The sequence below is a fragment of the Apis cerana genome, linkage group LG9, assembly GCF_029169275.1.
Source record: "Apis cerana isolate GH-2021 linkage group LG9, AcerK_1.0, whole genome shotgun sequence".
NCBI classification, from domain to species: domain Eukaryota; kingdom Metazoa; phylum Arthropoda; class Insecta; order Hymenoptera; family Apidae; genus Apis; species Apis cerana.
In genome coordinates this window covers 860123-878357 of record NC_083860.1, presented here as the reverse complement: position 1 = coordinate 878357, position 18235 = coordinate 860123, and the positions used below count along the sequence as shown (strand labels likewise).

The following is an 18235-nucleotide window of genomic DNA, read 5'->3' as shown; positions in this document are numbered from 1 at the left end:
TCGTTTTTATTAAAATATTTTAATATTAAAAATATTTAAACTTCAATAATCGTATTTAATTATGAAATTAAAATAATTAAGTTATAAAACATTGAAGTGATAAATTGAACTATTTTATTTTTTTTAATGCTTATTGGTGTTCTGATAAATTTTTAAATAAAATATATATGTTTAAAAGTAAATTATAAACAAAAAGTTGGAAAATTTCAAAAAATAATTTTAATATAGCGTTAACAATAAAATATTTATTTATTAAAATATTATAATATAAATGTGAATATTTCTTGTATTTAGATTTGTTTATCAGTGTTAAATATCTTAGATATTTCGTATGCATTAGAGGAAAACCATTTTCTCTTTGGCAAAGAAGATTTGGCAGGAAATACATAGCAATCGATAATACATAAATCGTACCAATGTTAGTTGCCAAATAATAGTATTAATTTTAGTTGAGGCTTTATTTTAATTTTTGATTCTTTGACTACTGCTCATTTTAACAGTAAATCATTTAATGTATATAAAATGTTAATATATAAGTATTAATATAATAAATTTTTAAAAAATTATAAAGACTAAAACAAAAACAAGAGTTAATATATAAAATATAATATATTATTTAAATATATATATATATATATATATATATAGTATATATCGTTTAAATCTAATCTATTAAATTATAAATTATAAGTAATTGAAAATTACATTAGATGAAGTAAGATATAGATATAATGAAATTGTTTTGTCTCAGTTTCACTGCCATTGCATTCTATTCCTACCTTACTTCATTGTCATAATGAAATTAATTACTTATAATTTAATAAATAAATTTCAATCATATTTATATAATTTTTATGTTTATTTTGATTTTTAAGAATTCTTTAAAAATATTCTTAGTCCAGATTCTTATTAGTTGATCCAAAAATGCAACTAAGTTCTTTATTTTTATTCTAATTACTGAATATATAAAATCAGAAAGAAAAGAATTATGATTATTTTTAAATATAAGTATTGGTAACAGATAAACATAACTAAAGTTTCTATTTTTTTTCTTATTCAAATTTATCATTAAAGATATTGTTGATCATTATCTATTGATATTTCATAGATTTTTTTACAATCAAATCGATAAAATATCAGTAATACAAGTAATTTAAATAAATTATAATATATATTTTCACATGACTACTTAATGACTTAATATTTTCAATCAATAAAAGTAGAAATTTCAATCAATGAAATTATGTCTAATATATAACATAAAATATAAATGTAAAATATAAAAATTCAATAATAGTTAAAATAAAAAAAGTATAAAAATGCTCATATTTATATTTAAATATCGATACATTTTTTAAAAGTAATAATTGCAACAAAATTATTTTATAATATTATCATTTTCATAAATCGATTATTCAATTTCTTGTAAAAATCATAAAAATAAGGTAACATTAGGTTGTGTAATAAATTCATAAATATATATTTTAATTTAAATATTTGTTTTCATAAAATTCAAAGATATTATTTAGTGAATAAATGAAAAAATAAATATTTATCATACAAAATATTGATAAGATTTATTAAATAAATTTAAACTTTGATAGAAAAAATATATGTATAAAGTTTATAAATATTATCAAACAATACTTATAATATTTAGATGAATTTAAGTTATTTTTAAAAAGTATTATTGTTTTTAAAAATATGTATTTTTCTTATTTTTGATACGAAATGAATATACGATTTGTTGTTTATTGATTTATTGATTTTGCATTATATATGAATCGTTTTGCTTTATCACCTTCTTTTATCTCTCGGGAAATCTCATTATTTTCTTTTTGGAAAAATTGTTGAAGTTTATTTGTAAAATATTCCTGGTAGTGCATTTTTATTTCGCTTGGGAATTGGAATCGTTTTTCATGAAATTTAATTTTTTAATAATAGGAACAAGTAATAGTCGGATAGAGCAAGATCTGGGTACAGAAGATGCGATAGAATGTCCCAATCAAACTGTAATTGCTTTTCTCTTATAGTCAATATATGTTTTGCATTATCGATGATTTCGTCAGTTCGCCAATTTTGGGTTATGGCATCTTTTAATTTATCAAGCTGATTGCAATATTTTCCAAAATAGATGGTTTCATCTTGAGAAAGGAGTTCATTGTAGACTATTATCTTTTCAAATAGATAAAAAAACTTTCTTCGAAATCCAAGCTTTGCGATAGTTAAAGCTCTATTATCTTTAAATTAAGTATGTTTCGATGCACATTTTCATAAAAAATCTAAGTTAATACAAAATCTAGTCTCAAGTCTCTTTAAAAACATCTCATGTTGCTGGAAAAGGAAATTGCATATAGAGACGCAATTCATAAGGCTAGTCTCCGTCAATAGCTATGGAATTCAAACTTTACATCGATTGACAAATTCCATCCCGATCAGGTGATTATATACCATTGTCTTAGGAATGTTAGTGGCATTCACTAATCTTGCGCACACTATATTGCAGATTTTCAGCGAATATGGCGTTGATAAGGTTCGTATCTGTCCGTATCGTTATTGGATAGCCACTTTCTTTCAAATCAAAATTGCCAGCTTTAAATTTCTTAAATCAATTGCAGATGATCATAATAATTGTAACATCACTTTCGTAAACAGTAAAAATCTCATCTGCAGTATTATTTGTACTATCATTTTTTTTAAAATAATGAAGCATAACATATCGCAAATGCTTTCTTTGCTATCTATATTGAATGGCATAAAAAAAAAGTTTTAAAAAAAACTATGTTATCAATAAAACATATTTTAAAAGAGCTCTGAGATGACTGAAACCAATGCCATAAACAGCTAATAAATAAGTCTGCATGTTTACATAAAAATAACCAGTTAAAGTTCCTAACGTGGTGTGAAAGAAATTTATGGGACATCTTACTATAATAAAGTTTATAGATGTCAATAATTAATATAATTAATGTATGTTTTAATTCGTATAATTTCCAATACACGAATATTTATGTATCGAAATATATAGATTCGAATATCTTAAAAATATCTTAGAAATCTCTAAAATATCTTAAGAATATCTTAAAAATTATGGATAAATGGAAATATTAATATATTAATTATATATATGTGTTTGTGATATTCATCTCTAATTAATATATGTTTTATATCTATATCTATATAATAAATTGAATAAATCGAAGAAATATATTTTCTCAAATAAAAAAAAATTTTATAAATAAATTTTACTATTATAGTATTTTATTTTGGATATAATAGATATAATAATCAATAATAATGATAATAAAGAATAATTTTTTTTTTACAATTGCAAATTCTTATACATAATTTTATTAAAAGATATTCTAAATTTAAATCTATCTAAAATATCAAATTATTTTAAAAATATTAAATATTAAATTATTATATTTGTAGATATTTTTTAACAATAATATATATTACACAATACAATATTATATTATTCTAATTCCATAATTTGGTTGCTAAATAGTATAAATTTTTTAAATAATTTAATATAAACTTTTAATAATAATATCTGAGAAATTTACATGTTGCATATAATTTTCAATATCATATTTTTGTATTTTAATGTTTGTAATTATAAATGAAATTAAATATAATTATCCGAATTTTATTTAATTATTTAATTTCTTTATTTTATTAATTATTTAATTTATTATATGAAGTATTTTAAACTTTTCAATTATTTGATTTTTTACAATTTTGTTTTAAAATACTGCGAATCAAAATATTACATAATAATGGTTAGCTGCGATCGAAATAGCTTTATTTTATATTGAACAACAAGAAGATGAACTACCAATATTGCTTTCTTAAAACATCTATGGAATTATAATTATCGATATCTTAACAATAATATTACATTATTAGAGATATACATAAGTAGAGTTTCTATTTTTCCTTATTCAAATTTATTATTAAAGATATTGTTAATAATTATCTATTGATGAATGATATTTTATTGATTTTTCGACATATTCAAAATATTTTTTAAGATATTAATATTGCAAATAGAAATGACTTAAATAAATTACAATATAGTTTTTCAAAATTTATTTATTTTTATTGTAAATTATTACAAATAATATTTTCATATCACTTCTATTCTTTTAACGATATTATTAATATTATTGAAAACTACTACTATTATTATTAAGATATTGATAATCGATAGTCTATTTCATTATAGAATGCAGTAACAAAAAAGAGAAGATATAAAGTAATAAATTCATTTTTTTAAAAATTTAATAAAACTTTCTCTTAATTAATTAGTTAATTAAATAAAATGCAAAGCAATAGATCTAATAATGAGATGTGTTCATATATCAAAAGCGGAATTCAATGATATAATATATTTTTTGAAATTTCCGTTAGTTTAACTTAAATTAGATTAACTTAATTAAATTAAATTATAATTAAATTAAATAAAATTAACTTAATTAAATTATGTAATGAAAGGAGAAAGAAAAAAAATATTCGAAAATTAAAAGCATATTGAATTCAGATTATGTTTAATTTATATAATTATAATGATAATTTCCTAAATTTTGAAACTAATAGAAATTTTTAGATTTTAAGATGGAAATCTTGCTGAAGAGATGTTAGATAGAAATTTAAAAATGCAATAATAAGTTTTCTCATGATTGAAAATGTATAAATAGATTAAATGATGCACTGGAATAGATTCGAATAACTATTATTATTAAATCATCAAAGAATTCTCTTACATAAATCTAAAAATTTCATTATTATAAAGAATAATCTATATAATATATATTTTTTAAAATTACTTAATAATTTTATTACTTAATAATACTTAATTTATTATTTAATAATCGAATTATTGTTTATACACTTCTATATTTTCTTATTTACTTTGTAAGAAAATAAAAATTCAATAATTATATTAAAAATAAAAAAATTTTTAATAATTTTCTTTTCTTCATTATTCCATTTCTATTTTAATATATAATATAAATTATCTTTATCATTATAAATGTTAAAAGAAGATTACTTATGTAACATATATATAAAAAGATTCAGAAACTTTTCAGATTAGTAGAACAAAATCTAGCAATATAACAAAACTTTGAAATAAAAAAAAATTTGTTTTTTTTTTATATTATTTTATAATTATTGAAACTTTTGATTCAGATTTTGCAAAAAAAAATGAATTAAAATTATAAATTTTCTAATTTATTTCTAATTATGTAACAGTTGGTAATATTTTACTAAATAATAATTCTCATTAAAAAAAATAATTTTTTTCTATCTTTTGTAGTTTTTGAGTTATAATAAAATAATTATAACAAAAAATGAAAAATAACCGAATTTTTATGGATTAATTTTGCTTGAAGTGAATTTAAGCACTAAAAAAAAAATACATACTTAAAATAATATATATGCACTGTTTCTATATTCTAATTCTATATTCTAATATATTTTTCTATTAATTTTTTGTATAATTCTATATTCTAATATATATTAATTCTATATTTTTATTTTTCTTATGTTTTTTGATTATTAATATTAAAATAAAAAAAGAAATCAGCATAAATTAATTTTTTTTGAAAAATTTTATCAAATCATATTATATATTATACATTACATTATTATAAGTTATAATTTTTTTTTTACTTTGCTTATAATATTATCATTAATGAAATATATAAATATATAATAAAATATATATACAAAATAAATAAATTTTATTTTATATAAAAATAATTATACTAAATATTTTATTTTTAATAAAAATTTTAAATTAGGATTCTGTTTGAAATAGAAATTCAAAAGATTATATTTATAATATTTTTTATCATTGCAATATAAAAAAAATTGATGTATAACATAATGAATTTTCAAAATAAAAAATAAATAATATGAATGTATTAATAATAATGTTTCGTAATATTTATTAACAGATGAATATATGAGGCAAAATTAAATAAATTAATTCAAATATATTTAAATATACATGAATTAATTCAAATATATTTAAAAACACATTTTAAATTGTTTCAGATATATTATATTTATTAATATATTTGTATGAAATAAATACTATTTTATCTATTTGTTAGATATTATCTGTTATTTAAAATATTTTCATTAAAGTAAAATTAGGAAAATTTTTTCGATTTTTTATTTTTATTTTAAATAGAATATTTTTTATTTTAAATAGATACGAAATAATTGCAATAACTTAATAATATTCATTAAAAAAATTATATTTCTGTTTTACATAATTAAGGATTTTAGCAAAAAATATTTAAGAAAATAAGAAATAAAAAGGAAATTTATATTGCATATGTTAGTACATGATTCTCTTGTTATATAAATATATTCTTTTATTCCTATAATTCTTTAAGTATACAAAATAAAAAAAATGTTTTTTAGCATATAGAACTTTAGCATTTGATATTGATTAAAAGTATGTCATATATATGTCAATCAAAAATTTATGAAATAATGATAATAATTTATTCATAATAGCAAATTCATAGTTTTCAAGATATTATTAATAAAAATATATATTATTATTATTATTATATTCTTGCATTCTGTTTATATTTGATGTGATAGTTAATGCGATAATCATTTATTTTTGAGTGCTTATTTGAAAAAAAATACTGCATGTATTTAAAAAGTATATAATTAGTAAATAATGATTAAAAAATGATATTTGACAAAATTGAAATTTTTGAATATAATAGATACGAATATAAAATTGATATTATTATGATTGTAATTTCGGTCACTTACGAATTTTTTCAAAGCTTTATCGATATATAAGCGTATCAGTTTTTAGAGTTTTCAAAAAAATCATATTTGAAATGAAGAATTAATTTTATTTTATTTAAAAATTAATTTCTGAAAACATAATTTTAGAAATTATTGATTGTATTTGTAATTTTTTTGACTATATATATTTAATCTTCTCTTAAAAAAAACAAAGATTTAAACATAAATAATAAAATTTTATTCTATTTTTTTGTTTATTTTCTATAAAATAATCATATAAAATAATCGTATCGATATTCGCATTTAATCAAAATTAGTCAATTTCATTTGTATTTAAAAAATTTTCATAATTTTTTTTTTTTAATTTTGAAAATAAAATCTTATTTTATTTTATTTTTTCATAAGGAATTACTTTGTACCCATATATTATTCGATCAGTCTCCATATATTATATATTATATATTTTTTAGATATAAATCTAAACATAGTGAAGCGTAAAAAATGTTATAAAATAGGTTACATAATATATATAATCCAAAATTTTAAAAATATAAATTTTAAATTTTAGAATTTTCTCTATCTTTTATTAATAAAATTATATTATTATATCATTAACATTTCAAAATTCAATTGAAATAATTTGAATGATCAAACAAATAAATATTTCATTTAAACATTCGTCGCTATTTCTATCAGTTCTTGGAATCTTGCAATCACCTTATAACTCAAATCTGTATTTATTAAGTATTTATATCTCACTCGTATTCATTTCTTCTTTCTATTTCAATTGAATTCGCAGAAATTACTCCCCTCTTAAATGTCATGATTGTGAATGCTTAAATGGATAATAATTTTTAATTTTTATAGCATTTAGTTTTTATCATTATAACTTCGATATCATAGTATAGTGTTGAAATAAATATTGAATAGTGATTGACTATGTATTCGTGTCAAATGTATGTTATATAGACAAAATAGTATGAGTGTACATATATTTTTATTAATATCTCGAAAATTATGAATTTGCAGCAACTTGAATCATTATCATTATAATTCTTGTTTACATAAGTTTTCGATTAATATTTTCTTTTCACTCTTTCGATGTCTTACATATTAAAATGAAGTCAATGTTTCAAGTAAATATTATTGAATTTGACGACAACTTTCTAAATAACAAAAAATTAATATATCATTTCATTTAAGAAAATTGGAAGCTATACTTTTTTTATTTTTCGGGATAATCTTTAAAAATTTTTTCATTTTAAATGATTGGCTCCAGTAATCGTTTAATATATAATAAAAGAAAATTTTTTTATATATTTTTTAAAATGAAATAATTTTTACTAAATAATAAAATAAATCTATATATGTGGATAAAATTTGTGGATAAAATATTCGGTTAATATTGTTATGAATTACAAATAATCGAAAATATTGAAATTTGTAATTTTTCATAATTTTCGATTTATAATTGCAATCTGAAATTTTTATATCTTTCGATATCTATAGCATTTTAATGTATTTAATTTCGATAAAATTTTGAGTATGTACATATAACTTTCTCAGATTTACAAAAGATATGTTTTAAATTTTTATTCTTTAAAATTTCAATTAATAGCAATTTAAAAAATTTTTTTTTACATATTATCCAATAAAGTAATTTTTTTTAACATCTCAAAAAAAAGTTGTCTGTTCAATTTTAAAAAAAGTTATTTAAATTATAATTTTAAAGAGTATATATGAATATTTTCTCTCTTATTGTATATATATATAAAAAATTTATATCAATAACATTTTGAAAAAATCTGTTTGTAATATTTTTACTTTGTAAATACTTTTATTGCAAGTTTCGATTTTTTGATAAATAATATATGAAAAGAAAATTCAAATGATTCCTCGTATAATAGAATATTTATGGATATTTGAAAACTATCATGTAGAAAAAAGATCAAGTAATAAGTCATAAAATATTTACGAATTGCTTGCAAGTAATGTTTACAAATGATTTATAAACTTCCTACCTATGTGAATACATATTTTAAGATAACAAATGGAGAAATATAAGATAGAAATACAAGCTATTAATATTTTGATCTGTACACAAATTATATTTCAAATATTATGACAACTAAAACATTTTTCTATAGCAATTATTTTTTTTAAATAGATATTTGAACATTTTATATTTCAACTGTAATAGAACGTTTTTATGCGCGTTTATTGAAGTAAAATTTATTATTATATTTATTATATTTATTATTATTATATTATTATATTATATTATTATTATATTTATTATTATTATATTAGATTATTTTGTGATTTTTTAAAAAATAGAAAAACTAAGTCATATAATAATCATAGTTTTAATAGATTAATGAAAAATTTGAAGATTAAAGTATTTTGGTTATAATATAAGAGAAAATATAATCAAAAATAATAAATTGATAATAACTTGAGATATTTGATTCATAACAATATATTTAAATTTTTAGAAATTTTCAGAAGATTTTGAAAACGAATTATAAAGATACATATGATGCTAATTATTTTTGTTTGTGTGGATATTTGTGTGGAAAGCACAATTTATATTTATTATATACATATATTATTATATAATTATTATATATATTATATTTATGTCATTAATGTAAAACAAAATAAATTGTTTGTGTCATCTAATTTTTTTTTATTATATTGACACTATTCATTATATTTATATATTAATAAAATCTTTCTATAATATTTTATATATAATATTTTAATTTCATGACTTATTTTTTTCAAAACAGTGTTTCATATTATCTAAATTTACTAATCTGTAATCTTTATTAACTATAATATTTCCTAACTATACTAACTATACATGTACTAATCAGATTTTATTTAAAAAAAATCAAAATTCTCATTCTGTAAAGTCTATAATATTTATTCTATGTAAAAAGAAAGTTTTTTTATATAATTTTTTTATTTATTATTGAAATTCCCTATATCAAAAAATAAAATGAATATCTCATATTCATATCTTTTTCTCTATAATATTGATTTTCCGGTATATCAAATAGAGTAATTATAATTAATATTAATTAATCAATATTAATTATAAATAATATGATTAAAATATATAGATAGAATTGAAATTTTTACTTTTTTTGATTGTAAGTTATTATTAAAGCATATAAAAATGTTATCTGTAATAAAATATAATAAAAATAAATAGATTTTATTGAAAAACTATATTAGTTAAATCATTTCTATTTGTGTCATTGATATCTCAATAATATTTTTATATCAAAAAATTAATGAAATATCCATACATAAATGAAATTAATGAAATATTCATAGAATAGTCATCAATATCTTTAATAATATAATAATATCTTTAATAATAAAATAGCAATTTAAGTTTTATAGTCTTATTTTCATCTGTTATTATATTAATATTCTAACAATTTTCTAGCAATTATCGATATATCACAACATATTATCGATATTTATCAAAATATAGTCAGTCGATAGTCACTTTAATGCGAAATCATTTTATCTATTACATTAAGGAAAAAAATTTTTGATATATCAAAAAGAAAGAAACCAAAAAAATAAATTTCATAAAAAAAAAATTAAGTATCATTCATAGAAAAAAATTAAGTGTTTGAAATTAATTTTAAATGAAATGTAAAGATTACTTTTATATAATCTTTTTATAATAAAGTCATTTATTATAATGCAATTTTTCTATTATCTAACTTATGACAACCATTATTGCATTATATTGAACTTCTTTTTTGAAGAAACATCTGGCATACTACTATTTTCTTAGATACATTTTCTATATCTTTGCTTGGAAAGATTGATCCAAAAACATGAAAATCATATAATATAGAGAAAAATCTGGACTCTCTAAGATGTTACCATATTTTATACTTGAATTTTTCTACAAAAAATAAATGTCAATTTGGATTTTCTATTTGAACGCTTATTTCTAATGTCATTGATAACAAATGAAAGATGATCGTTAAATTAAAGATATGAATATTTGAAATATGAAGATACGAAAACATAAAATAATTCAGAATAGAAATATTAAAAAGTACTACAATCAAATTTCATTCTGATATTTATTAAAAAGTTTTTTATAAAAAAGTTCTAGGTGAATGCAATTTATTTTTATAAATATATAAATACATATATATACATAGGATGTTTTATTTAAGAGAGAAAAATGGAATATTTTACAAAAAATTGAAATTATAAATATTTTTATTAAAAATTGTTATAAAAATTGCTATAAAAAGATAATTATTATATTACGTGGCATTAATAGATTTTTTACAGATGAATATATAGAAGATTATATGAAGATAATATCTATATATTTTTTTATAAAAAATTTTAATTAATTTATGTTATAAAATAACTTAATAACATTTGTATAATAAAATTAACTTTTAACTTTTTATAATTAATGTAATACATTATAATTTGAATTTTGTAATATTGTATGAAATATAAGAAAAACATACAGCAATATTTTTCATTTTTTTATCTATTATATCCTCAATTTTATTAAATTTAATTTAAAATATGTTTAATATAAAAAAATTATTATAAATTAAAGATATCTACTATTAATGATTTTTTAATATAATTAATTTAATCTTTTTTTTTTAGAAAGTAACAAGTACTGCATCGATTAAAATCTTAAGTATTTTATAATTTACTTAATCCTTTGCTCTAAAGTAATTATTATTCGCGAACTTCATGAAATAATTTAAATAAAAATTAAAAAAAAATGAAATTACAGATGCATAAATAGAAGTTCATCTGAACTTTATTTATCGAAATGAAATTTTCATGAATATCAATTTAATAAACTCTACCTAAGTTTCTATTATTTGAATTAGTATCAAATGTTTCTTACATGAATATCTGATACAAATAAAAAAAAAATACATAAAAAAGATAATGTAATTTGAAAATAAATAAAATTAAATTCATTTATCTAAACAAAATTTTGCTTATTTAAACGAAAAATAATAATTGGTGGAATTCTGTTAAACTGTTTGTTTTTTATCTTTAATTTTATAAATATATATTTATGTAAATGTAATCTTAATATATTATTCATTTAAAATTAAAGAGTTATTTAAAAAAAAGAGTATTAAAATTTTTATTTTGAAAAATTTAAAGTTAAAATTTTATTTGTTTTTTTTTTCTATATATATACTATATATTGTTTGTAAGTACTTATTGTTCTCCAGATTTATATGCAGTTTGTTCAGAAAAGTTCCCCAAAGTCCCTTTCTGTTTTTATGCTTTGTTGAATAATGAATGATATTCTCTAGAATTATTTTTGAAAGTTTCGTAGGCATATATGATATTTCTGTCATATTTCGGTCTGATTGAGCGGACTTTAGCATCACATGTTCTAGACACGGCTGATACCAATAATGATGGTATTGTTTGAGGGATTTGTCAGGGGGATGCATTTAGCTGCTTTTCTTGAATTCTTTGTATGTAGAGCACCATCAAGAAAAGAGTTTTCCTTAAGTCAAGTATTGTTTATGATTATTATCCCATCGGAAAACTGTGACTCAACTGAATTAATAAAAGGTTTTTTCCATGTTGGACATGATTATTTATCGTCACTTCCAAATAGAGTCTCATGATTGTCATAGTTTATGCGATCGACAATTAGTTTATGAAAACATTGTGCTCTGAATATCAGATATGATTATGTATGCGATATTGTGAGATTTACTTTCTAATAGACAAGGTCTCCGAATAAGTAACTTATATATAGTTAACAAATATGAAGTATCCTAATTACGACTAATCGAAGGCATTATTATTATTATTATCCACTAATCATTACAGTATTAATATCGCGGGCGCGAACATTCTATATATATATAGAAAAAAAATACTATATATGTATAAGAAATTAAAATTTAACTTTTAATAATGTTAATTTTTTTAATTTAGAAAAATTTATTTATAATAAGTTTTTAATATTCTGAATCTTATATCTTTTAATATAAGTACAATTATTTATAAATAAATCTATGAATAAGTAAATAAAAAATGTTCATTTTGATCGTGAATTCGCAATACATTGCGCTTCGAAGTTATTGGTAATATTAAAGATTAAAAAATCTTTTTTCTTTTTATTTGATATTTCATTTTCTTTCATTATTTTTTTTATAATTATGTATAATTCGAAAATCTTTAATAATATATATATATATATATATATATAATTGTATATAATAATGTACAAATATATACAACATATATAATATATATACAAATCTGAATAATAATATAATAATTTGAAAAATCAAATTATAATAACATAAAATAATAATAATATAATAATATATTTGCAATAATATATTGATTATTAACAAATATTATTATTTTATACAATATAATTGACATATAAAAGTTTTAGAAAATATTTCGTCATCTTAATAACGATATATATAATATATAATCTTAATAACCATATATATAATAATTAATATATGCTTCAAATTGTTAATTTTTTGAAATCATTTTGAAATAAAAAAAATTTTCAAATACAAAAAGTTAAATATCTTCATGATTTCTATGTGGCTATTTATGAAAAGAAAAATGATTAATATTGTATATAAAAAATTTTTTTAACAAATGAATATTTATTTCAATTATTAGATAATGTTACACTTATATTATTTAAATGAAATATTTAATATGAATATATATCTTGTTAACTGATTAAAAAGCAGCCAACTAAAAAAATTAATATTTTTGAACTTAGTTTTTAGAATGTATGAATATTAAAAGATAGTATGAATCAATTTTTATATATTACATATATATTAACGTTTTATTTTCTTGTATAATGTCATAGAGTTCTTTCGAATTAATTAACAAGCTATAAATATTTTAAATCTGCGTTATAGATAGATAAAATTTGAAAATTTATAGAAAAAGTAATACACAAAATCATACAAAATCAAACCAAATATTTCGATGCTTATATACTTATATAAAAAAATTAAAATTTCATATTTAATAATTTCAATATAGAACAGATGAAAGATTTCTTATATTTAATTAATTAAAAATTGATTTAATTGATTAAATTCTTTGTATCATTTCATTATATTAAGATAGAATTACACATTCGAAACTAGTGACGTAATATATGCATCATAGGGATTTTTTAATTCTATGATGGTTAAGATATGGTTGCATCATATATTTTTCCAAGAAATGTGAAAAATGAAAAAAAAGTTGTCCACATATTCGATTTTTTTTTTGCATATTACAATTAATATAATATCCATCATTCTTCTTTGATTTTTAATTCAATCTCGAATATGTAATAGGAAAAAATGTGAGAATTAATATATTTATGTTTTATGAATTATTTTATGATATGAAGCAAATGATATAATATTGCAATAATATGATATAAATTAATGTTTATATAAAATTATATTTAATAAATTAAATATATAAAATTATATTTAATAAAAATATATCATAAAATATTATTATTTTAATAAAAATCAATAAAATATATAAAATAATAAAATAATCAGTATTTTATAAGTATGTATTTATTTACATATATACATTTTGTACACACGCACATATATATATATACAGACACACATATATATATATATACACACATATTTGATATATATACATATATGGAAATATATCCACAATATATAGCATAAATATAAAACATATATTATAAATAAATAATTTATATTATATTTATATTGATACCACATACCGATTTCAGATTTATTCAATTTCATAATTTTATCATGTTTTCTATATAATAATTTATAGATTATAGATTATAAATTATATAATGCTAAAAATAATAATAAAAATCAAAGAAAAATTTTTATTTTGTTTTTATTCATCAAAAGAATTTTCTAATATGATTTTTTCTAAATACATAAATATAACAACAAACAACAAATGTTTAAAAAATAAGTAATAATTTTTCAGTTATAAATAATCAAGAATATAAGAAAATTATATTATATTAATCAATATGGATATATATATAAAACAAATCTAGAAGATTTTACGATTATATTCTATAATGATTAAAAATATAAAAATTGCTTTTAAAGAACTTGTTCATGGATATTTTGTAATATGAATATATATTAGCCACTAGAAACTGCATAAATAATATTTTCAAATAAAATTCAATTATGCTATATTAGTTGCAATTATTACATAACACGTAGATATATTTCGACATAAATTATAAAAAGTAACATATTTTATTTGTCTTACAAAAAGTAACATATATCATTTGTCTTATGAAAAATGTATTGAAATATATTATTTAGTTTGACTTTTTTTATACATATTATATATCGTATTTTCAAAATTTGAAATATATTTTAATTTAACTTAGTATAAATTTAAATTAAATTATATTTAAATTAGTGAATTTAAATTAAATTAAATAATAACAATATTTAAAAAATAATAACAATATAGTACATTATTATTATCATTTGAGAAAATTTCAATTATGATTTTAAAAAAGATATTTATGCAATTATTCTAAACTCTGAAACATAATATTCATATTATGTGTTTTATACTTATTTGGAATATGTGCATCATTATTCGGATCAATGAAGTATATTTTGTGGTTTATTGATTTATGACTTTGTCATTCAAGTAATTGTATATTTTCAGCAGTAATGTGGACATGATTGGGTCAAGCTTAATTTCTTGATAATTTCAAATAATTTCAAGTATTTCATTGATTATCGATTGGTTTACTTAAATCATTTAATTCCGTCAAAAATCCATTGTTTCTCAACAAACCTTCCTTCATTTTTTTTTGTCTATTTTTACTTCATTCATCTTTATAATTTCATTTTCCTCTTTAATTTGTCCAGTTTTTCTTCAAATTGATTTGATTAATTTAGTTTTTAAAAAATTTTGTCACATTAGCTTAAGTATTTCAATTATATATAAAATTATGTTAGAATTAAATTTTAATATATATTGATTTTTAAGTTATAGTTTTTTTAAAATATTTTTTAGTTTTCGATTTTTAACATAAATGATTGTATAATATTTAAATATTAAAATTTTAAGATGGGATTTTTAATTTTTGTTTTCCATATTTGATTGAATTTATACTATTATGAATCATATTTTTCATTATAATGTAGTGTTTGTAGTGACATCAATTTTATTTCGTATCAAATCATACAAATATATTTTTTTTCATAAAGAAAAATACTTTGAATCACATTGAAGACAACTATGCTCCTTTTTGTAAAATAAATGAAACGTATTATGTTCATAAAAAGTTGATGTAAAAAGAAAAGTTGATGTAAAGAGATATAGAAATATTTATTTTTAATGTAAAAAAAATATTATTAATATGAAATATTTTATTGATATATACGTATTATTGATGATATGAAAAATGTATTCATTTCATTACTTTAAAAATAGATATCATTGCTTTTAGAGACAAAATAAGAGATAAAATAAATTGGATTTGATGTTATCTGACTAAGACAACTTAATTAAGTTACTTAATTAAGTAATGTAACATATTCATATATATTTCATATATATATTCGAAAAATAAAGCATAATCTCTAATTGTGTGTTTTTCTTTCGTGTGATGATAGATTCAATGTTATTATAAAAATTTATTTTAATATATTTTAATATATTTTGTTTTAATATTTGGCACCAATTTTATATATTTCTTTTATTTAATTTAAAAATGTAAGAATGAATATAAAATTATTTGAGATATCTTTATTTAAAATTATAGATTTAAAATAATTGATATTTTATATATATATATATATATATATAATATATAGAATAAGTTGTGATGATTTAATAAATACATAACTAAAATTAAAATATTGTTTTACAAAAATAGGCTTCATAAGTTGTATGGTAGAGAAAAGGATATAGCATATATATGTATATAATATAGTATTTAGTATAATAGATATTATTAATTTTTTTGTAAATAGATATTTGACGAATATGAAGAACGAAAATATATTAATACATTAACGGAAATACATATTAATCATATATTCTTTAATAAATTAATTATGAAGATTATTATTTTTTAATCTATTAAATCAATTATACTAAATAAATAGTTATAATAATAAAATATTATTTTGTAAAACTTATATAAAAAACAAAAAAAAGCATAAATAAAAAAAGTTTTGCGTGTTCCTTTTCTTTTATATGAGTTTTATAAAATTCAAGTTAAAATATTTCGTGAAATATTAATTTTACTATAAATTGATAGTTTTATAATTTTTTGCAGTAGAAAATAATAATTTGTTTTAATTAATTTATTAAAAAATTCATTTTAAAAAAACAAATTTAATCTTTGTATATTTTCCACAAAAGAATTAATAATATTATTTTTCCTTTCTTACACTATAAACTTTTGAAATGAAACATTTTTTCATAAAATGAATAATTTACGAGTTATTTGAAGTAGTTACATTATAAGATTCCTAAGAAAATATAATAGTTATATAAGATATGATTTATCTATCGAATCGAATATATCAAGAACTATTAAATATAAAAAAATGTTTAAATTAAATATAAAGAAAAACATAATGTAATATATCACTTTTTTTAGTGAATAAAATGTAAAAAATTTTAAAATTACATTAGTTTTTTAAATCGAATATATATGTATGTATATATGCATATATATATACATATATATATATATTTTTTTTATAGGTAATATAATAATGAATATTGAGATGAATCTAATGAATTATTAATTAAGTCATTTCATTCAAATGTAAAATTACTGAAAATTATATCACTATATGCCTCTTATATTCAATCAGTTAAGCATTGTTTAATTATGCTGCTCCTGAAAATTTTTTTATTATCGTTTGAATACCTCTTAACAATAATATGCAGACAATTTGTAAATTTTTTGCAAAGTTTCAATTTTATACTTTCAAAAAATTAAGAACGAGTTAATGTAATAAAATTTTATCAATACTTTAATATTGTGAAACGAAAAATATGTCTTTAATACGATAATGCTCGATTCTTTGAAAGTTTTTATAAATTTGAAACTTCCTAGAAAAATTATTCATAAATTGTCTGCGTGCTTCTAAAAAGAATTATTAAGAAATTTTCAAACAATAATAAAACATTCTCAAGAATATCGCAGGTAAGAAATGTTTAATTGATTGAATGTGAATACTACGTATTGTCTTGACTTCTCGACAGTTTCACAACATATCATTGAATGAAATAGCTTTGTTATTCATTGTATTCGTCTTAAAATGTACTATCAAGTTAAAAAGGAAAAACAGAAAAAATAGTATTTCATTTAAAAAAATTAATTTAATTTTTTTAAATGAAATACTATTTTTTCTGTTTT

The 18235-nt window shown here is 17.6% G+C and overlaps 1 protein-coding gene across 2 annotated transcripts in view; it reads right to left on the bottom strand.

Annotated features, from left to right (window-relative positions):
* Positions 1-18235, bottom strand: part of LOC108001958 (E3 ubiquitin-protein ligase AMFR) — a 63621-nt gene that overhangs the window by 18842 nt on the left and 26544 nt on the right. The gene's annotated exons all lie outside the window — the stretch shown is intronic.